This window comes from Dermacentor silvarum, chromosome 1 (genome assembly GCF_013339745.2).
Source record: "Dermacentor silvarum isolate Dsil-2018 chromosome 1, BIME_Dsil_1.4, whole genome shotgun sequence".
Taxonomy (NCBI): Eukaryota; Metazoa; Arthropoda; class Arachnida; order Ixodida; family Ixodidae; genus Dermacentor; species Dermacentor silvarum.
This window is the reverse complement of record NC_051154.1, coordinates 56,442,860-56,463,215: the sequence shown is the minus strand read 5'-3', so window position 1 is coordinate 56,463,215 and position 20,356 is coordinate 56,442,860. Positions and strand designations below refer to the sequence as shown.

The following is a 20,356-nucleotide window of genomic DNA, read 5'->3' as shown; positions in this document are numbered from 1 at the left end:
AAGGCTCCCACGGAAAAATACAGTTGCATAATAAGTGAAGCTGAAGTCAAGGAAAGTGATAAATGAAGACCTGCACACAGCGTCGCTCCATGCAGCAAATTCAAACAAATGTAGAAGAAGCCTTGTTTGATCGTCGAGCATACACGCGCGAAACGCACGTACGCGCACGCCCACTGCCGAGGCTGCGTTGTAACACACGCTGTCCAGAGGCTCTATATAGGGACACGCGAGAAAGAGCCACGTCCGCGGAAGACAGAGGTATCGCGAAGCAAGGCCCAGCGTGCAAGGGAACTGGCGATCGGTAGAGACAGAGCGAAGACGGATGGCAGCCGTGACCCCTAACCGCACGGCGGCCGCCAGTCACGGCGCGTGCCGGCCCGAGGCGGAACCGCGCGGCGCGACCATGCGCGCCGCAGGCAGGCAACTATAGGCGAGAACGCGCGGGCATCTTGCGCGTAGAACGATATGCCGCCTTCCTTTCACAACGATATCTGTAGCTGGACTTCCCAGCTAGGAGCACTGACGGTGTCACGGTCGAGCCACAGGCCCTCGTTGCAATAGTTACCCGATAATGACTCTCATCAATTCTTCGTGTCAACAATAATAATAAAAAAAAAAACTAAACGCGTTGGTATCTCAACTTCAGAAACCGACGTCAAACGAATTGCGCCACAAGAACATCGACGAAGCGTCAGCACTGCCCTCACAAGCCAGTGTTTGCTAGTGCACGCTATATGGTGCACGAGGAAACAATAAGCCGGCACCCAGGTAAAATAAAGCAGCAGGGTATGGCACACCGGGGTAGTTGGTGTTCCATCTTGTTGCCCAGCGCGGAACCAAATCAAGTACGAAAAAAAAGAAGAAAAAAAAAAAGGGGGGGGGGGGGGGCGGTTGTCAACGCAATAAGCCTCATACTAACCAGCGTCGTTAGTGTCGCAAGTTCTAACATAACGCAAAAGGAAAATTGTGGGCCATACAATAAGTTAGCTGTCAGATGACATCAATATCGTTTTTTTAGTTCAGCATCCTAACCATTACCTCAGCTTGCGGTGGATGTGACTCAGATAAAGACGGGGTGAGCTGAGTGGGTTAAGCGACAGACTCCACAGGCGATTCCTTTCCACGTGGGCGCATTTGTTTGCCATTACTGATGCGTCGGATTTTCTGAAGTATATTCGCCTGAAATTTCTTAAATGCAGGACTATGCTGGCAGCTAGATCCACTTTTTCACTTCCGAATATGCTTCCCAAGATACGCTAGATCTAGGATGCGTACTAGATCCCATGCCTCCTCCTTCAAAGTAGAGTCAAGCTTTTAATTTTGGTTATTTCATTCCCTCGTGACGTTGGCTTATAATTGACAAGCTCTAGCCTATTTACATCAATACCATTACCTTTGTATCACCTGTACATACCATGATGTTGCTTGCCTTTCTTTCTCCGCTCTCCTCCTCCTCCTATAGAGCCTTTCAGTCCCCGATCTACTTCCCTATGCAGAGTAGCATGTAGGTGCCTACATAAACGCCGGCGGAATTCTCTGTAGTTCATTAAAGAGAGCTCTCTCTTCAAGATAAAAAAAGTGCGCACGAGGCTTCATACCGCTCAGCGTCGTGGATGCGTTAGCTAACCGGGTGACGAATGTATGTACAAATGGCTTGGCACATGAAAGAAAGTTCGCTGCCGGCTGGCCAAAGTATCGGCGATAGCCACGGACACATCAGTCGGGATGCGCCAACCAATCAAACCGCCGGTACAAAAGCCACCGGAGGCTCCCATCGCATGGGCTCTGACAACATGACCGCTGGCCTTCACACTTTTGGAACAGACTACGTGCGGATCGAGGTGCGTGAAGTCGGCGCTGAAGCAACAAACTAAAGCGCAGCACGGTATTAGACTTAGCACAGAGAAACCTAAATCGAGTGATCGAAAAAAAAAACAAAAAAAAAACTATCGTTCTCAGCACGACAGTTCACTTTGGCACGGGCACATCCCCTGAAATATAAACGCGAGCTACGCGTTGTCCATGTTTCTCCGTCGATGATTCGCCGTCAAACGACGACGCGACGCGGTGGACACCGCGACAGTGCGTATCTTTTTCACGATCCGCCAACGAGCACGATTCATGGACCACGCAGAGCTAAAGCTCGCCAGCACGAGGCCGCCGCATAGAAGACGCGCGCGACCGAAAGCAGCAGCAAGGGCGGCCGCGCGTGCTCCTTTCTCAGCGAGCCGAGCAGGGCACGGGAAGCCGCCCCGGCAGTCGATCCATCACGGCGAGAGATTCGCAAAAGGCGAGTTCGCAACGCAAGAAGGCTTATTGCGCGACGCCAGATTTCGCGGGCCCACGCGCGCGAGGCGATAAATCCAGCCCTGCCAGGAACACGGTCGTGCCAAAGTGGCCGCCCGTATATATGCCGCGCAGCACTGCGCGCGCTTCTGCTCCCGCGGGGAAAAGAATGATGGCCGCCGGAACGGCCTGCGGCGGCGGCGGCGGCCGCCCCTATCACTGCCAGCCAGCGGAGGCTGGCCGTGTCACTCCGCAGTCAGCACGTCGGCCGGACGACGCGGTCCGAGAAGATATCGACCGCCGCACGCGGGTAGCCGCTCACCTCAAAGGACTGTGCCCGATGTCCAAGTTGCGGCGATATATACGTCCTAGGAAGACCCGAAGAGTTCGCGAAGAAATCTTCCGCAAACCGTTCACAACTCACCAGGCGGTTCGCGCAGATGCGCACAACAGTTTTCGGAACACCAAGCAACGACGTCACAATTTTCTTCGCACCCTCGGCACACCTGCAACGTGGTATGTTGCGCGCGATGCGCCCATCGATTCCTGGTAGCAAACTTGTGTTTGCATGTAGGCTCGGTGCAGACGAGAGGCAGAAGGAACAGCGCCCTGTCAGCTACCAGGCGCCTCACAACGCTGGCGTGATTAGGTGGGCGCCACCAGTGGCGTTGCAGACGTCGCACCTCGATGGTGGACGAGATGAGACCGACGGGAAACCGTTGGCGTTATTCAGTACCTAGTGAAATTTTAGATAATGTTAGCTGGCACGTCTACTGTTCGTACCGCTCAGAGCAGTGCACATACACGGCGGCTCAGCAACAACGCTAGCGTGCTTATAGCATGTCTGCGCACAACGCTCATGCCAGCAGCGGAAAGCAGGGGACGTATTCTGCGACGATCACTTCGGCAATACTATCGCCTTCGCGTGACGTAGTGCTCAACCAGAAATTCAGCTCATTCAATTTTGCTCAACCAGCCAATCAGCGCACGCCTGATGGCGATACTATCGTCGAAAGTGATCGTCGCAGAACACGTCCCCAGAACGCTGACCTGGCTCTACAACCGAGCCGATTGAGCGGTGCGTCCACTTCACTTCGGTTATTGCAGCCAAATTCACTCCGCCGTCTCTGGAGTCCCTCTAAGCCTCCGCGCGCGCGCGCGGCGCATGCGCTGTCAATAGCGGGACAGCACGACGAGGCCGACGCCGACGGCACACACATGCCTCGACCGTTCGCATATTTGCTATCACAATAAAAAAAAATCCAGCTTTATCGTGGTTTCAGCTCTGTGAGTGAGTGACTGAACTTTATTGAAGAAACCAGCGGTTTGAGGCCTGGGCCTAGACCACGCCAGTGGCGGTAGAGAGACCCTGTCTCCCAGCCGTCTCTTGAGCTCGCTGGATGGCCCATAGTTGGTCTTGCAGATCTGAGCTGATCAGAGCGGCTTTCCACCACTCCCCAAGCTGTTCTGAGACTGCGTTTTTATCCTGTACATGTGCGCATTCCCATAGAATGTGTTCTAGGGTGGCGTGTTCTGTCCTACATAGTTCACACAAGTCATCTGGGTATACAGTTCGGGGTAGATGCGATGTATAGGTGCACCGGGTTGGGGAAGGTTTCGTGAGGCTTGGAAAATTTTCTGTGAGCAGCTATACGTATAAGTACGGCTTTTGACTGGACGGCGACAGTGGATTGACCAAGCCTGTTATATCGAACGGGATGATGGCCAAGACGTCCATTAATAACGAAATAATCATGCGTACCAGCAAAGCCCCCATAGCCGGTCTGACCTATAAGCTAAACTATTCAGCTATCACATTGTACGAATCATGTCATGAATGCAGCTCTTAGTGCGTCTTCACACCGGGTAGCAAGTTGACCAACACTGTCCGCAACCGCACGAGAAACGCGATGTCGGCGGGCCAGTCATACTGACCTACAAACAAATGCATGGAAGTGTGTTCCCGGCGATTTATTGGCCTACAGTAGAGCCCACTGAAAAACATGCGACAATGGCGAGGCCGCTCGCTTTGCTGCAGTCTCCACCAAAGCCATTCGCAAAGCTTGAACTGCGCAAGAGGTTTCCTTTGCCTTGTCCTTAACCGCGATTTTTATTGTCTTGTCAATTTTGAGTAACTTGCACACTTCGAACATTTCCGAAGCCTTGTTGCGCGCGCGCGCACCTGTGGATAAATACGTGACATAAAAGTCGTTCCTGGTGGCAGAAGACAATGTGCAAGCGAGCACACTGAAGGCAACTTCGCATGGGACAGACGCGGGAAGCGCTCGCGGCAGCAACGCGCTGCACGATAAATGCACGGAAAACCGCGGAGTGTCTTGTAAATCCTTCATGAATGCAGAAGCTTTTATTTAAAAAAAAATAAAAGAAATAAAAAAGAATGTCATTTACTAAGTGCTCCTTGCTGAAGCGTGCCGCAAGCTGCCTATAGTGAAAGAAAATTATAACGAAAAGCCCACAAGTCATCATGTTACACGTGCGCGACAGTAATGCGACAGCCCTATCAGGATCGACCCAGCCACGCATTTGGTTACAATCCTGTCTCTAAGATCGGCCCGTGTTACGAACGGCAATAAAACCATTGCTAAGAACCATATGGTGCACAGGTAACAGTATCGGCCCGCGCCCACGCCCTTCATTAGCGGGTGTCTTCAGCTAGTCGTCTCAGACTGTCTACATAGAACTATACAGGGCGCTGCTTTCACCCAATGAACGTTGGCGTGCGCAATGTCTTAGCGTCGCATATATGCGCAGCGTCGTGGGCGTGCGCATCGCATTAAAGCCCTTGCAAGGGCACACATCGTGCGCAGGTATCACGATATGCCCACTAGCGCTTTCGATTACACTGTTTCAGGGGTCGACCTGCTTGCGCCGACACCGAAGCCGAAGGCCGGCGGGTGTCATGTATCACACTATCGCATTAGGTAGAGTGGTTTTAGGGCACGTGCTGAGTTCCGGCATATTGCCCGTAAAATTAACATGTATAGCTTCATAGCATGCAAAGAAAATAAGCCATGCAGATCCAAAGCATTGTTGGAATCTAAACTTGAGTTAGCAAGGTAGCAGCAGAGGTACGACACACATCACTTACAAATAATAGAGCTAGGTGCCACTCACTGGCCACTAAATACAACTGCTTTAAATCTATCAATTACCCTAGTGCTCTCCATGCCTGATCCGCGCAAGGCTAACACAATGCTGAAAGCCATATTCGAGGTCGCTGCATATCTTTCATACGTGGGTGTATACGCAGAAAACGTACATTTGCATATCTCTTTCTTGACGTATAAGAATGCAGGTGTTTCAGCGACTTCGGGACTTCAGTCCCTGACGCTTCACAAAAACCTCTTGCATATATTCATCCACGACATACTAGAACTCGAATTATGTAAATTTCATCGTTGTGTCTTACGAACGCACGCCCAGTGTAACAATTTACCTAAGCGAGATCGCGGGCACCTCAAGACAGCCGAGTTCGCATGAAATGTTTTCTCGATGCTATATACCTCCAGCTCGAACGTCATCCCTCCTTCCACTCACAACCCAAACACTGGCGCATACACACAGAAACTTACTTTTTTTTTTCTTAACTGAAAAAAATGAAGTTATTTTTTACAATCGAATTTTTCCTTGAACCAAATGATTTTATTAGCGCCACGCTATTTTTTTTTTTTTTTTTTATCTGCGGTGTGGAAAAAAACACACAAGAAAAAGAAGGGGGTCGGGTGCGAGGGAGGGGGGGAGCGAAAGAACAAATCAAATGCGGTCGACAGATGCCGGGCACACGCTGAGTGGCACATCAAATCGCGCACTCATCTGAACGACTACCGCGCATTCTGCATAATCAGACACGCATGAATGGTGCTTCGCCGGGAAACAAGCGAGTCGGTCACAAGTGAGTGCCGCAGGGCTCCGACAACAGCCAGAACACGCCAGTCTTTCCACCATGGCGGGCACACGGCCAGAGTAATGAAGAAAGGGACACCGTGAATTCGGCGAAGACAGAAGCTTCCCTAATCGTCATTACTTCCTCACATTCAGTCAAGCAAGTTACATGACACGTGCATGTCATTCCCGGACAGCGTAAGCGCAGAGACACGTCGCATAATAGAAGCCGAGCGATGATACTCGGGAGCGCGGATATAGAGTGTGTGACGCCTGCCGTTTCACTTACTGGCGAGGCGCTCTTGCTAAAACCAGGCAAGAGTTTGACATCCCGACTTCGAATCCAGCCAGGTTCAGTTTCCTGCTCATATACATTCGCGGAAGCACCTCGAGTTCCAATACACGTAGGCGTTAATGCTTAAGGAATGAGCCTAATACGATGTGAAACAACGAAACTCCGTGTTTTTAAAAGCCAAAACGCGCGAATTGCAATGCTATTTCGTGGGTGGATAAATTAGCGCTCAATAATACTGCTACTCAATCATTAAGATGCAACAAAATTGGCGATAAGGACGCAGCAACCGAAAAGACATCTATGATATTAAAGTTTACGTAATTTTTTTTTCTACCACCTTAACAAGACGCGCAACGCGGCAGAAAAGAAATATTGGGTGCACCAGGCTGCAGCGAAAGTCCGGAGCAGTATGGCTCCTGACACCGTCAAACGTGCCATGTTCAAACAAGCCAATGTCCAAAGGCTTTAACTGCAGTCTAACGAAAATAAGCACTGGTATTTTCAGGCGCTTGTCCGGAGTGAGACAGGGTTAGCTCGCCAGATAATCACTCTCTCACGGACAAAGCATCACTACAAATAACTGTTTTCTTCTTCCTCTTCTTTTTGCTCAAGGGACAGGGCGCTGCAGGCTGGTTTTCGTAAGCCTCCAGGGTCTAACGTTGAAAACTATGGTCATTGTGTAGACGTCTTGCCATAGGGTGTGGATGAGACAAGGGTATAAGACAGACGGATGCTTACTATTAACCACATTGTGCAGCAAACGGAGTGATAACTCGGCGCGTTTCTAAGAGCGGAAGTTTTCTTGATATTATACGGTATACATAATACGTAGCGACGTTTGTCCCTGGTGACGAATCGTGCGGAGCGGTTTTGAATAGCTTCCTGCGTTGCAGCTTTACGCTGCGCACAGCTCACTGCTAGACGGCTAAGCATATAGTCTTTCCACAATACAAACATTTCCTCCCACGCATGTCCCTCTAGTCTTAAACTCATAAAAAGAACATAACAGATATACACAGAGGGCAGTAAAAAAAAAAAAGGGGGGGGGGGGGGGCTGTTGAGGAGGAAGAGGTGTCGCGCTTCCAAGTGAGGCGCCGCCGTTGCTGACATGGCCAACTGTAAAACTCGCGAAACTTGGCGACGATCCGAGTCGTCGCGTCTGCGCGACATCAGCACGCAGATAAAGAAGAAAACGCCCCGCGGGTGGCGGCGGGGGTCCGCGCATCGGATCCGCAAGGGGCACGGAGCCCGCCCCGAGGAAACCGGGCGGCGGAAACTGTCTCCGCTGGCAGCAAAGAAGCGGGGCCTGCTCGTTCTGCGCGGGACGGCGATAGCGGCGCAGCGCGATCCGGGAGGAGAGCGGCGGCCAGAGACCGCAGGATCCGCGCGCGAAGGGAGGGCGCGCTCCCCGCGCTGCCTGCGGCGGCCGGCACAGCGGCGCTGGATAACGAGAGCGCCGGCGGCGGGCCCAGCATGCGCGCCCGTCAGTTCGAGACACGGGGCTTAGTTTCCAAGCCTCCAGCATCGATCGCCTGTTCACGGCCTGCGCTTCAAAAAAGCCAAGAGCCAGAGCAGAAAACGAAAGAGCGACGCGGCTCCGGAATCATTCTTGCGCCAACGCGCGGCGGCACCACGATTTTTTTTCTTCTTTCTTTTTTATTGCGCCCCCCCCCCCCCTCCCTCTGCTTTTTTTTTTTTCTTTTTTCTCCTTCTCCTTGTGCAAGTGCAACGTGAAGAGTGGGGCCTTCCTGCGGCAAAACGCGCATGGCTGCACTGAAAAGCCTCTCTCTGACCCGGGGGCCCCCGGCGAGAACCCGCCATGGTGAGCAAAAAGTTGGCCCCTCGAATCCTGTCGCCCTGTTCGATTTCCGGCACTCGAGACGAAGGACTTTGCGGCTGGGACCACTCCGAGGATATCGCGTCTCGCCAGAAACAGCTCGTTACGCTAGGCCTGCTGGCAGTTTGCAAAGTATCGTGGAGCGATAAAACCACCAGCAAAAGGCGATGCAAGGTCCGGCGACCATCGGTGCGAGCAGACATGAAATAGCATAGAGGTTAAAAAAAAAAAATAGTACCAACACCAGCCTGGAGGAGCAGGCGAGCTATACCACCTGACTCCTTAACAGAAAAAAAAAAAAAAAAAAAAAAAAAAAAAAAAGCTGCCTGTTCAGAGAAGTGGAAGCGCCCAAGATAGGCAGTCGCACAACAAACCATGAGTGCATGCTGACAACTTTGCTTTGGCGGGCTACACTTTAATGAGGACCCATTTTTGTTAATTGTTGCCTGAAGCAATGACAGGGAATTAGGCGAAGTGGAAGTATCAAGAAAATTTCGTAAAAGAAAAACAGCTGAAGATGTCACACAGGACAGTCATAATTAAGACTTCGAGCAGATGTAGCAATTGAACGCATGCGCCGGTCTCTGCCTGCATTTGCTTATCACGAGCGCTGCAAGAATGACATGCGTGTGGAGTCCTCCAAAGTCGCACGCAAGGCGCCAGCCAGAGTTCCAGGACTGGAATGCAGCGTATCCATGCAGGTAGGTGTTCGCAGTAACCAAACATCAGCATTCACCAACACGCCAAGATCAAATTTCAGCGCTGTACCAAGAAGAAAGAATCGGATGAATGCATGCATGCGAACCAACCTCACAGTGGCACAGCTGTTCGCCGAATGACTGTCAGGCTCAAGCAGCCATTCGGTAACATAAGTGTGCGAAAAAGACTGAAAGAAATGAAAAGGACCGTCTAGCTTGCTTCATAATTTATTCTTGAAGGAAGTTCTGAAAGTGGAGCCCCTTTACATGAAACATATAATATTCAGGTGTCTCGATTCTACACACCCTGCGATTGTCCCCCCCAGATACTTTTTTCTGAAAAATATTCCTCTTCTGCGTGGGGTGAAGCATACCACCACACGACGGATACTGGCGAAACTCTTGACCCAATTTCTAACAACCTTCACACGTCGCAGAAATCACGCTGCTGTATTTATGCCGTATAACCTCAATAGGGAAAATTCAGGTCAGTGTCGAAATGAGATGCGGTTCGATCATCAAGGAGAATCATTGTCAACGGGCATGAGTGCCTATGTGTGGTGCACAGCAAGCTATACAGCACACGTGAGAACGCGTACTCCCTGCCACTCCCAGCTGCCTTTTCAATCCCTTGTACCTATGACACAAGTGCAGTCGTGTCGCAGTTGGCCTTTCCTGAGGGCGTTCTTCGCACTCTGTCGATAGAGGCTGTGAACGGGCGGCGGCTCTCATTTAGTATCTGTCCCGCGGACTGTGAGGTAACGCATGCATAAGATATCCCAACGCAGAAATACATTGAAGGAACCCTGAATCGTTCCTGTTTCCCGCCCATCACTTCTCCACGAAATGGTTGTAGCGCATGCATAAAGGCACGGACACGAAAGGTACGTGAGACAACACGCAGCGCTGTGTGGTGTCTGAGAGTCCGTGTCTGAGCGCGCACTGCAGCTTGACGATTACATATACCAACAAGTCCATATATATAGCTACTCTCACCACCCTCTGCTTCAACTTTTGACAATCTTACACCGCTTCTGTAGCGCCAGCAGGATGTCTTCTTTAGTATCACAGTGGCATATAAGGCTACATTCACAATGACCACATGCCGGAGCCGTACATACGTACCCATATAGCAGCTCGACGGATGGATGGATGGTTGAAAAACTTTATCAGGGTCCTCTAGGGCGCGCGCTAGTCGTTTCAAAAACCGCCTTTGAAGAAAGACGCGGCGACTCTGCTATCTACTGTCGCGGGGAGTCCGCAGCGGTCTGTCCGGTGTGATGCAAGCCTTCAGAACGGCCCCCTTTATAAAATTGATCAATTTTGTGGGTTTATCCATCGGTGCATACACCTGGAGTAGCATGCCAGGACGTCAGCACTTGAAATGCACTACTGGTCAGTGCGAGCGTGGTCCGCTATCGTGCTGAACTGCCCTCATACAGTTGACGCGGCGCGCGTGCGTCTGTCTCCTCGGGACAGCGCATTGCGCATTGAGTGATATGCTAGAACCACGGCCGCTCGATGAGTAGAACACTCTGGCACGTTCCTTCAGCAGCTGTTAAGCAGCGGCCGCGGCAGCTACCATCCCAGGGTAGACATACACACGCTTACCGAGAAAGTTGAACGCGCAATGCGGAAGACGTGGGTACGGCTCACAACTGCGGCAAGTTGCCGCTTAATGGTCGGTATACCTACCATAAAGTTTTTACCTTAGGTAAAAAATTTTATTTTTTTGTCCGACAACATAATAGGGTGGGCTTCACCCTGCCTAGGCGTCTGCCACAAGCCCTTGGGCTCTGGCAGCGTCGTCGGCCCGCTGAACTGCCCACAGTTGATCTCCTGGGATTGAGCTGAGCAGCACAGCACACCAGCGCGCGCGGAGGCTCTCGCTTCATTGTTGTATATTTTTTTTTTCATTTCCAATTTTTTTATTATTACTGATTTCAATTAAGACAACAGATAATTCCCCTATGCATTCATTGGCGTCATTGTCTGCTTGTTTAAGATAGGTTTAACTAAAGAAAAACAAGAAGAAAAGATACAACCCCTCGGTTCCTCTTATTCTCGATCTATTGCTAATGTGTTCAAGAATCTGACTTCGTGCACGCTCATGTGAACTTGCACCACTCTTTCTTGTTTTCTTTGGAATATACTGTCAATATTTTACGTGCATTATCTGTAGTGATGCTATTTTTGGTGTAAAACACAGCGCTAAAAACACGGACAAAAGGAAGAACACAGGACAAACGCTGTCCTGCATGTGTCAAAACTTCAACGTAATTTTTGTCCTCCGCTTCCTCGAACTTGAAGGTACTGTACGACTTTCTGAGCCTCTTCGCCTATGGTAACTAGCAACGTGGCTGCTTGAACGTCTTTTGGCTGCTTGTTCAATTGCGTAACCTATTGCGATGCTATTTGTTCTGCGCTGTGTGAAAGTCTCTTCGTTGTTTTGATTTTTTGAGTAACTGCACAAATGTCCTGGTACTGCGTGCTGTGACTGAACGTTCCGGAGTTGCTGATATATCGCGCTCTGACTACGCATACAGTAAAGCAGGCTGTGGTCGATTTACGTGATGTTTTACTCCTTGATCTCAGTACCTGAGCGTTTTTTTTTTTTCTTGATATTTCTTAGTCGCTGACGTGGTTTATTTTTTATGTTTGGGAAAGCCGGCCAATCGGTGGCCTACTTTCCCGGGTTAAAAAAAAAATGACAACAGCCAAACTGTTCGCTTTTGTCGTCACTGAGCCTTATTAAGCATGAAATGGTAACAGATGGTCCTAGTCAAGTTCTCTCGGGATCACAGCTAAAAAAACATTCGTGTCGGCTCTGCTCAGGGAAACCTTACTAACGGAGTATGCATCACTGCTCATCAGCGATAAAGCCAGCGAACTCAAACACAGCGAAGTTTAACACACGTGCAGGATAGTTCCCCGGCTCCTGTAAGTCCACTCACCATATGCGGGCGCTTTCCGGTACGGTATTAGCCTGTACTATAGTACCGGGAATATAGCGCGCGTTCGCCTATAGATTGAGCTACGCGTCTGCAAAGGTTTCTAGCATCATTCGAGGCTATTCACCCCACTGCGTTCGTCTCTCATTCGTCACCGTTTAGAACAATTTTAGCCAGTTTAGATTACGAGAAAGTATTATAGGTTATTTTTCGCTAACTGCTAAATGAGCGTTAGAATTCACGACGCGGTGCCACGACTTTGCGATATGTGACCACATGAAGACCTTATTTTACCAAAATCTCACGGCTGATCTCGAAAGCATTCTTCCTGTACATGCAATATGTCCCGCTTCCCTCCTTTAGCTGCTCATCGCAGTCGTCCTATAGTGCATTAATTACTGAAATAATTCATATACGTTAGCGTCTGCTGCATGCGTTATTGGCAGAGTGCAAGGGGCAAAACTGGGATATGCGCAGTGTGTCAGACGAACGCTGTACCGAGTTGACGGGGCAGGCGTAGAGTGCATACGACATTAACCCTCACCCGGTCGCCGGCAATTAAGCGAAAGTCAGCTTAACATAAGATGCCTGATGGAGCTCACGAGGCTGAAGCAGACCAAGTAGAAGGCGAAGGGGCAAGAGGGACGAGATGTGCACCGCCGACGTCCCCACTTAATTAAGCAGCAGTGAGAAATACAGTGCCGATGAGGACAGCCAAGGAAGTCGCCAATTTATACGAACGACGCTAGTAAAGCGCAGCGCGATCGAGCCGCTGAATAAATGGTTTCAGCTTGTCGTCGTTAAGGTATACAGCGGCCTAAGTCAATATACTGAGCGTCGCCGTGTGCGCAGGACTGTTCTCGACGTTGAGATAGGTACTAAATATATTTTGTTTATTTCCTGTCTCTTTCTGCAACCACAAAAATGGTTAACCCCGCAACCTCCCGCCCCTACCGCTCGTTGCGGTGTCATGGTGGTGGCAAATCTCGCGCGTCGTTAGATTTGTAGCAAAAAAAGAATCGGACCACTACACACTCCGCCATGTCTGTAGACGTCCGTGAACGACACTCGCGTGGTTCACTATCGCTAACGTTACCTATCACTACCGGCTGTCCAGAGGTTCGACAGAGGCGCTGACACCGCTCCTTCCACGCACCACTGTGGTCGAGTACAGTTGGTATACGTGCATCATTATTTACGGAACGCCGGCATACACGACTGAGAATCGATGAGAACAAGCTCATCACAGCGCTATCGTGAACATGTCATTTTCCCCTTTCTTTATCCTAAGTGTTCCCGTGCTGCTTAAGAATCGGTGGTGAGAGGCTGCAGCGGCGACCACTTTGTGCGGCAGGCGATCCGCGACGCAGAGCAGCGCGGCTCGCTTGATCGCCACCCACGCTGCATACATGAACGGATTATCCGCCGCGCCGCTGCGCCTGGAAAAGCAGCGATCGTTCCGCCAGCCGACACAGAAGGGACAGCGGCAACGCTGTTGGTGTACGCGAAATCACCGCGTCCATTAGGGCCGCTTCCCGAAAAGGAAAGGACACGGCAGAGAGGAGCGCCTCCGGAAGGCGCTAAGAAATCGCGAAGCGTCCAAGGCAGGCGATTGCAGCGCCGTTTGGACTGCCGTCACCTTACGCAGGCCGCTTGATGTACTTCGCAGCTCCGCCAGCGGAAGGTCTCGTCTCGCATCGTCATCAGCGAGCGCTAACTCGGGAAATGAGCCTATAGCTATCTGAATGAGTTGACGGAGTTTGAACCAAGCGCTGTAGTCCCCCCCCCCCCCCCCCCCCCCCCTATTATTCCGCGCATTGCAGTGAGTATCGAGAGGGCGTCACGGGCGAGCTCGACCCTTAACAACGTAACACCAATCGCACTCGGTGTAAGCCGCAGAATTAAATTCTTAATGTCCTGCACGCACGGGTCATCATGCTTCAAGAAGCGCAAATATTGCGTCAACGGATGGAGGATTCTCTCTCGTGAACGTTCAACGTTTTCATTAGCTGCTGTCAGATCACGTAATAAGCGCAACTGTGACAACTGTGACAAGAATTTCCTGGTCCGCAAATGCGAAGTACCATAAAAAGTGCCCCATGTAACAACAAGGGTCAAAATAAGTGATCTGCCGTGCAAGAATGAGATGATGGTGGTGGCGTTAAAGATCACCTTGGTTAATATACAGTATTTGTACTTTCCACGTAATCAACTAATATAGTAATATAATGTTAAGAGGTTAATTACTGAGATTTTTATTATAACTTAATTGAACTTTGTTTACCAGAAATAATAAAAAAGTATTCTTATTAAAGAACTCGCAATAAAGGCTATTATTATTATTATTATTATTATTATTATTATTATTATTATTATTATTATTATTATTATTATTATTCAAGTAAGTTGAGAGGCCTCAAGTGCATAATGTAACGGCCCTTAAGCGATGATGCCGGTGGCTCAACGACATCGTGCAAGATGTCTGGACCCCGACAGAATTTTGCGCAAATTTCTACCTGCGCATCGTATAGTACTCCTAAAGGCGAACTTTAGAGCATAAGTGCGACCAGGAATAGTGCACATCACTTGCCCTTTTTTACGAGGACATCCAGCTTTCCAATCTGATTTTTGAGCCGTGTATATCGCAATTATACTTACCCAGTATCTTTCCCCTTCATATCACTGACTCGCACGAATCTTTGGGATCGGTAACTCGGTGGGACGGAATATAATAAACGAATACAACCGGAGGACATCTTTGGTACCTGTTTCTGTACGTCTTCCTGACAACACGGCGGAGGAGCTACCATCGATACAAATAGGTTGCCCATGCAGCGTGCAAAACGCCAGCTGCGCCAACCATCAGGCACTCGCTGTGGGAGTGCCTAACGCACGCAGCATTCTGACGAAAGCACCGAGGGCAAGTGACCAGCTTCAAGGAGCGGATCCATTCCTCGGCAGAGGCTGACAGTTAAAGTCCCTATATAAGATAGGGACTTTACTGACAGTGTCCCGAGAGCGCTGTACGCCTGTGCTGCCGGAATCGGGCACTCTCCGCATGGTGTAACCGTGCGGGGAAACATTCCTCGGTAGCTGGCTCTGTTGACATCTCCTGATTCCCCAAACCCATTACCCTTAGTAGGCCGATGAGCCATTCTATATCTTATAAAGCTTTGTCATCATCACCATCATCATCACTTTTGTTCTTTCGCTACATTTCTTTTTACTCTATAAAATGCAACTGTTCCTCTTTAGAAGGCACCCTTTCGTCTACACTGTCTATATACAGTACATCATCAGTACTGCCACGTCCACTTTCTCGGGCAGTGAACGAACGGAGTGAAACGTGTCACTTTATTAAAGATTGCTGCGACGAAACGTTTTCAGACTATGAAGTTCAGCGAAACTCTCAATGCAGACACGCACGTCTTTTTCGCTACGCGCAATCACTAACTACACAAAGCGTTCGCCAATCTTTGTCAAGCAGACACTTGTAGGGTAGAGGCCATTGCAGCAACAAGTAACAGTCACTGATTTGATTCACGTTAGATGTGCTATATACTCACTGTTCCTACAATCGGCTATTAGACGTTTTTAAAACTGCGCGAAAAAAAAAAAAGAAAAGAAACGAGGACACACGAAAGAAACACACACGACACCACGAGCCATTTCTGTGTGTTTCTTTCGTGTGTCCTCGTTTTTTTTTTTTTTTTTCGCGCAGTTTTAAAAACGTCTAAAAGCTATGAACCAACTAGCCCGCCAGAACGTCCTACTAAACTACAATCGGCGAAAAACTACTCGACGCGTATACTGCTGCGTTTAAACACCGCGTTCAGCGACAAGAGTGAACGGTATCCTCTACTGGTTCTTGACGGTCTGCGACTGAAAACCGAGCGCTATCAGTCTTCGCACGCCCGCCGTCAAGCGCGCCTGCCGACATGCTGCCCGAAATGCAAACGGCGGTCACCCTGAAGCAACAACTGTGTATCTTCCCGCTGTTTTTTAGCGGGCTTGCGCAGGCAAAAGAACACGAAGCAGCAGGTCACACGGGTTATCGAGACGCCGGTACACAGGCAAATGCGTAGTTTCGTCGTGCCCTAGGAATTTCAGGACATCGCTGTCGCACAAGCCACATCGGTATACTGCTGATATAGGCAAGATTGTGAACGACTAGGCGTTTCGCGGGCGAGATATTTCGCTATTCTGACAGCGTGTATTCTGAAAGCGCAAGTGAATTTGTACATATGCGCTGACATTTTCCTAAGCAGAGGCCGTTTCGTTTCATGCGAAGCCCTCCCAAACCACGCAGTATATTTGCGATCATAGAAAACCAAGGCAAATACAGGCTGGTGCTACCGTGACTATACCAAACAGCGGGCAAGATCTCGAGCACGCGCTCTCGTAAGGATATCCTTGTTAGCGGATAACGAAGCGATCGAGGCGGAAATTTCACGGTGTCGTTGAAGAAAAAGACCCAACAAAAGGGCCACACGGCCAGCCTTACGGCTTTCCGTATCCTGTTCCATTATCATCACCAGTGTTTCGTCATAAGGGGGTATACTGCTTGATAGCATATAGATAACATGTATCGTTGGATGCAAACCTGGGCAGCGATATTGTAGCGATGCCTTTTCCGATGCTATTGCTTTTCGCGTTTAGTCAGTGGTAAGAGCGACTCTCCACCGGCATTATCAATTGGATCAGCCAGCCGTGTATGGTAGGTGATAAAAGTGGCATAGAATCGAGCGGCAGGCATCGCTACAAAATCGCGCGCCTGAACTGGTATAATGTAGCGATTTCTAATGCTCGATTCTATGCCACTCGTATCGTCCACCGTTCATGGCCGGCATATCTCGTTGATAACGCGGGCGCAGCGCCACTCTGACCACAGACAAGCGCGACAAGGAATTTCACTAACACAGAATCGTTACGTTATCCTGGCCCTGGGTCTTATTCCCGTTTCGGTGCCCTTGAGCACTAAGGGAACACGTCAACTGTCGCGAAACGAAACAGCTAGGGCTTCGCACTTTAGAGATATTTACATATGGATTAAAGAACGTTATCATATTGAGCGAATAGCAACTTCTTGGTGGAAATCGGGAAGTTCTCGAATACATTCGCACTTTGGGGTCAACGTCGGCGTTTCTACATCCTCCTTCGCAATGCTCGATTGCTAATGGGTTGAATAATACGAGTGAGCGTTATTTCGTTTTCGGGAGATTAACGACGCTCGCATTCCAGACCTGTGCCCTCAACTCAATCACGTTTACATGTGTATCGTGAGTTCGAGTTTACGCCACTGTTAGCAAGTATACGGCCGCTGCATATGCAGACCATACATCATCTGTTGTCAAGAGCTCATGTTAGGGTTCGTTATTGCGAGAGTGCGACCTCTGCGATTTCATTATAGTGTGTAGCTGAGATAAGCTGAGCCTCACTGCAAACTGCACGAAGCACACGACGAAAACGACAATAGAAAGTGTTAGAATGCCGCTACCGCTGTACCGTTACAGCTGCCGCTACGGCTTCGAACGTAGTATAGCTAAGACGCGCGGTGCGTGCGTCTGGCGTGCCCCAGCTATAAGTAAACCCAAAGCTGGTGGTGGCGGAGACGGTAGCGGCCACGATAGTGTGGTAGCGGTATGCTAAAACTCGCTAACAGTTTGTCACCGCGCTATTTCTCAAGACCGAGCGCAGTGCGCATGGCTTTCTTATTCTCGCCGACGTGTCAACTGCCCATAAAATGAATGCGTACGTACGCACTTATAACACTGAATTTAGAAGCATTAAAGAGACGCCGAACATTTTACACGAAGAAACATTTTCTAGAGGATGTGTCGGTTCTGACTATACACAAACGCACTATAGGCCATATGTCCGTGGAGCCGAATCAAGCCGCCCCGAGCTAACCTGACAAAACACATCAAATTATAATAAACCGTACGTTGCAGCGCAAGTTCTGCAAATTCCGATGCCCAAGAAACACCTCGTGGTGGTAACGAAGCTTATACCGTACTTTTGCACACTACCCATTGCTCTCTTGAAAGTTTCAGCGAGAAATGGGCTGCGCTATTCGATAGTCATCAACAGTTGTAGATTGCTGGTAACGAACGGCACGAGAAAGGCGGCTCATGATTTGTACGTCAATATCCTCACTTTTGCCATCAATCATGAAAAAAGGACTAACATGCCAAATGAGTTTGATGCTTTCAACAGCGGGTGTACCGTCGAATTGAGGCACTTGAGGGCACAAAAATAAGCACCCCCCTTCTTTAATCCTCCACCGCAGAGGGTGTACACGGACCTATATATAAGACTCCGCCGTACTCTTATTAACCCTGACTTGAAACGTTAGCGTGAAGTACGAAAACCTTTCTAGAGCTATCATGTCGGCGTTCTCAATCGGGACGTTTCCCTAGTCATCGTTTATGTTGTCATCGTTCAAATGAAACAAGCGTTACCTCAAGATGATGTAACAGTGATGGTTCTAAAATGTTTCTACGCTGACACTGCGACTACTCAGTACGTAAAATTTTCGGTAGATTGACTTCTTTTCGGCACCATTTGGCGATTTGTAGGGCTTTTGTCGCCCAGCGCTCAGACAGCACTCGACGATTTGCAGTGTGAAAGTATGTCACACCTTGTGAGATGAGTATAATATCCGCAGAATGCGAATAATGAACCTCGGCTGGCGTTCAGAAAACATGCTGACATCTTGGCGTAACCGCATAAGATGGTCACATGACTACCGCAGAGGCATCTGCTATCACCGGCTATAGTATACTAATGAAACGACCGGATCAGAACAATCGTAATGAAACGAGCGGATCAGAATAATCGGCGAAAGGATAGAGAAAATGTGATTTAGCCAAACGTGGGCCGCATTGCAAAGTAAAACAAAATAAACACGCCACGAAAAGTTTCTCAAGTTGAGGCAGGAGCCTGAGAAAGTTTTCGTGGACGCTCAAAAGACGCCTCACGAAAGCATGACAGCGTCAGAGTTCGAAAGACGAACGCTCTAGCCGTCTTGTAGCGCTGCCGTGGCCTAGGAGCCGGCCTATTCAGACAGGTGGTAACTTTCGCGGTGTGTGTACGAGGCGCGTCGGATACCTCCTCTCCACCTCAAGAAAGCGCGCCTATACAAAAGTGCCGGCCTTCCAAACAACGCGCACCACCTGGCACTCGCAGGCTCCCGTGAAAAAGAAGACAAAACAAGTTGACAAGTTCGCCACCTCTCCCCCCCTCTTCCCGCCGTCACGCACACGCGTTTCTGCTATCGCTGCGCGGCTTGGCTTCTCGGCCGACCGACGCCACCAAATCGCGGTGGCTGCGTACGAGCGGCGGCTGCTGCTATCGGCGGCGCGCGTTCGCTCTTTGTGCAGCCGGTCGCCAAACACTCGGGAGCGATTACACAACACGAAGCCCAGCGTGCACACACACACACACACACACAACACTCACCTGCAGTCGGGCTGACGACCGGAGCGGGCAGACTGACGCGGGAAGCTCGCCGTCCACCAGACTGCCGGCGATCGCGCGCACTGTCAGCACGGCGGCGTGCGTCCGCGAGGCGTCGGGCGAATGCAAAGCAGCAGCGCGTCGCGAAGTGTGAGTCAGCCCTCGCGCAGGGGCCGAGTCGGGCGCAGCGGCGAAGCCCAGCGGTAGCCCAAACTGCCGCCGCTACTGGTGTTTGAATAGGAGCCCCATTGTAAGGCGCGGGGCATGCTGGGAGCGGTGGTGGCGGCACCTGACGAGCTCCCCAGTTTCTAAAGCTGCCCAGTTTATGCGCTCGCGGCGCGGCGGCTGCCGCCGCCTCTTCGCATGCTGGTTCCCCCGGCCGGCCGCCGCCGCTGCTGCTGTTGGGATGGGCTGCTGCTGCTGCGGCCCGCTGGCGTTATGCGTTGATCCGGCGGTGGTCGGGCGATGGACAGACATATCGATTTTTCCCTTTCAACTCGCGTCTGCTTGATCACGTCGACTCAAGCCGCAGATTTCGGGCGCGCGCGCGTTCCTCACTCGAATATTCTCGCTCTGCCGCCGGCGTCGCGCATTGGTCTAGGAATGCCCAGCATTTTTCAATATACTGCCGATCACAACCATTCGCTGTTTTCAGCCTTTGAGTGAACTATTCCACGCAAATGGAGCCCTGAAAATGCGATGTCTCCTCTGGAAAATGCACTTTTATGACGCGTTTAATATCATCCGGTGGAGATTTAGCTTTCGCACCCTCTTCCCCCCTCACCTCCGCTTTTAAATTTTTTTTTCTCACTCTTCTTTTTTTATAATGAAAGCATTGAATAATTAAATCGCGCTCTTGTATGCTTGTTACGGCGGCCCTGTCGCCAGACATTGAAATAACGGGAAGGGAAGAAGGAAGGAAGCAGTC

General features: G+C 50.2%; 1 protein-coding gene across 4 annotated transcripts in view; it reads right to left on the bottom strand.

The window, feature by feature from the left end:
* LOC119463692 (LIM domain-binding protein 2) overlaps window positions 1-19,656 on the bottom strand; it is a 293,348-nt gene extending 273,692 nt beyond the window's left edge. For 2 of the 4 annotated variants that reach the window (XM_037724533.2, XM_037724540.2), the window contains exon 1: window positions 19,432-19,656. The gene's annotated coding sequence lies outside the window, so the exon portion shown is untranslated. The remainder of the gene's footprint in view (window positions 1-19,431) is intronic. The other 2 variants (XM_037724519.2, XM_037724527.2) reach the window with 1 other exon arrangement.
* Window positions 19,657-20,356: the final 700 nt, after the last annotated feature.